General features: G+C 30.3%; 1 protein-coding gene across 1 annotated transcript in view; it reads left to right on the forward strand.

Annotated features, from left to right (window-relative positions):
• The window catches only part of Hr3 (Hormone receptor 3), a gene marked incomplete at its 3' end in the record, with an annotated part of 109,308 nt that overhangs the window by 75,953 nt on the left and 30,561 nt on the right, over positions 1-2,794 (forward strand).

Consider the following 2,794-nt stretch of genomic DNA (forward strand, 5'->3'; position numbering starts at 1 on the left):
TTTTTGGAATTAGAAATAAATTATATCTATTGTTCAAAATCATTTCATTATGTAAAACTAATTTTATTAAATTTTAGTAGAAATATGTATAATACAAATTTTGTTGGTGAACTATTTTTTTTTTTATCACGTTTAAATAAATCAGTACAAAGAGTGTTTTTAAATTTTTATTTATACTTTTTTTCACTTATAAATGAACAATCTTATAATTTAAAAAAATTAAAACATCACTTAGCATTATTGGGGATGTTAAAGAAAACAAAAGTGCTGCCCCCCGAACTACGGCTAAAGTTTAATGAAAAGAGAGAGAGTGCGATAATTTTTCCTAGTACTTTCTGTAATCCGAACTCCCTGTCGCAATTACTTCGGATTACCGAGTAATAGCTTAGAAGAACTATCTAGGGAAGGCCGTGAATGTTTTAAATGTCAAAATTTCAAATTATTACTACAAGGTGTAAAACACGACCTGTTTTCTGACTAATAATACTTATCTACCATTTGAAAGGAATGTAGAGGTGCACAAACCTTATTAAACTAGATATTAAATGTTTTTTATAATAGAATAACTTATGATACTAATTATTTTGAAATTTAATTACAGATAATGATTAATATTAAATGTGTACCGCTACAACTCATGATGGTTCAGGAGTGCAGTGCTTTGTAAGTACTGTTACTAGACCAACGATGTGCAAGGAGGTGATTTGGTCAGAATCACGCTCAACCACCAACTTTTACCCAATTAGTCTTTATTTAAATTGATCTTAAGTTTAACATGTTAAATCGTGTTAAAAAAAGTTGTGTTAAATAGAGAAATATTTCCTTCTTTCACCGTGTTAAAACTATATAACATATAATATGTTTGAGAGTCTGTTAATTGGTCTGTTAGAATGAAGAATGACGTCACGAAACAGACCAGCTGAGTTCATCACCATTTTGTTTGTTGTCGTGTTAGGTTATTTGCTCGTAATTTGTGTTTTGATTGTGTTAGTATTATTTTGGATGTTTTTATAACTAATAAAGCAATGACTGACAATAATTATAATAATGTAATGACAGTTGACAATTGGCACATCTTGATTCTCTTCCTTACAAGTTAGAAGATCTAGAAGACACTCAGTCGCCAAACTTTCACACAACTTCCACTTTTTACTCAATTTAGGCATGAAGTAATAAATTATTTTAATCAAAACTTAGAAGTAAGCAATAACATGAAGTTTTGGAAGGAAAGGTTATAAAACAAGTTGCTCAGAAAATCCGCTAGGAGCTCTCATGCATCTGCTCACAATCCTATACTTTTAACATTTAACATGGTAAAACATTTTAAATTTAACACATCATTAATACCGCTGAAGGGTATCATTTTATGATGCTGGGTGGACTCCGGAGGCCTCTCCTAACCCACAGGGCTGACTCACAGCTACAGTATATAATATAATCAGCTACAGAAAATAATTATCTCACACAGCCGAATTCGAACCAGTGTATTGAGTATTAAAATATATTCGAATTAATCATACTTCCTTTCTAAAACAAACGGAAAGTGAAAGTAGAGAAAGAGGAGTGACAAAGCGTGCGTATGACGTCTTGTGAATCAACTTGGAGCGCTGAGGAAGTGAAATCAACTAATGACCGCGTCAACTTTTGGAAAGCTGCCCGAAAACGAAAAGTTTTTCCCTTCCTATATTTAGTTCTTCGCGTCTGTCTTCCACTGCTATATTTATTTATGATATAAATAGCATTATATTATTTACTTGATTGTCTTTAATTATATTTATAGGTTAATTAATAAATAACCTCAGCCAAATATTATATCATGTTATTATAGAATATATATTCATTTGTGAAAGATATAGTCTTGTACAAATTTCATCACATTAAAGATACAGTTTTATAACAAAACCTGAGTCTAGCGCTCAATTACAAAAACAATAAACAAAAGATAAAACAGATTGGATAATACAAAACTATTAACAATATGCTTTACTCCATTGCATTACACTTTATAATAATCAGAATTATTTTAAATCAACCAAAACATAATATGAGTAAAAATATTAATTATTTAATACCAGTTCGGCCTGGTGGGCCTTACATGGTTAATGTAAGAGGTACATTTTTTTTAACTACTGATTATGGTGTGATTGGGTATAGTCTCATACAAAACACACGTCTAACTATATATAATGTTATAAATTTTTAAAAAATAATAATTCTTAATAAAATATAAAAGTGAAGTTAATGACAAAAATAATGATATTTATGGATTTAACAAAATAAATAATTGAATTCTAGTGGAAAAAAAAGAAAGTGAATTAAAAAAAAGATGAAGAGAAAAAAAAAAGAAATTAAGTTAAAGTAAAACTTTAGAGTGACAATAACAGGACTAATAAATACAGGATTTATAACAGGATGTCCTGCAGCAGCCTGGGCTTCAGTCTTCGGGTTGTGGTTGGGTTTCCCAAGTTGTAGGTTACTGCTCCTTTAACTGTAGGTAACTAGAAGCGGAACTTCATGAACCTTTCTATTTCCTCTATTGTCTCTATTTGTAATTCCCGATTCAATTGACTGTTTCTTACAAACCAAGGAGCATCCACTGCAATTCTTACCACTTTATTTTGAAAATATTATAATTTTTTTTCCTTTTCGTGAAGGATGCCACTCCCCAGAATATATAGCCATACATCAGCAGTGACCTGAGAATTGTTTTAAAAATAGCTGTAAAATAGTTAAAGAAAACTATTTATTGTTAACCAATGTTTCGCCCGTCTTTGCAGGACTTCTTTAGGTTGTC

Source organism: Halyomorpha halys, unplaced genomic scaffold (assembly GCF_000696795.3).
Source record: "Halyomorpha halys isolate HHAL.00 unplaced genomic scaffold, Hhal_1.1 Scaffold356.1, whole genome shotgun sequence".
NCBI lineage: Eukaryota > Metazoa > Arthropoda > Insecta > Hemiptera > Pentatomidae > Halyomorpha > Halyomorpha halys.